The following is a 340-nucleotide window of genomic DNA, read 5'->3' on the forward strand; positions in this document are numbered from 1 at the left end:
CCTTCCTTTTTATCCGCCGCCCTTCTCTCCTCCCCCGGCTCCACCCGCTCACACACACCCCCTTCCCGCTCCCCGCACCCCGTTACTGCATTGCCTGCCTCGCCCCGCTACCCCTCCCCATAGAGGCACCCGCGCCCCCCGAAGTTTCTCCCCACTCATCCACCTCGCGGCTCCCTCGGTCCCTCCGAGGCTGAGCGACGCAACACGCTGGAAACTCACCAGACACACTTAGGCACGGCAGAAAATAGAAGCCAGTTGGGAAAATTAAAAATTCGACCACCCCAGCAGAAATCAAAAAGCTCTCTGCAGAGCTCGGGGCGCCCGGGTCCGCGGGCAGCCG

Source organism: Tupaia chinensis, unplaced genomic scaffold, assembly GCF_000334495.1.
Source record: "Tupaia chinensis unplaced genomic scaffold, TupChi_1.0 Scaffold000052_1, whole genome shotgun sequence".
Lineage (NCBI taxonomy): Eukaryota > Metazoa > Chordata > Mammalia > Scandentia > Tupaiidae > Tupaia > Tupaia belangeri.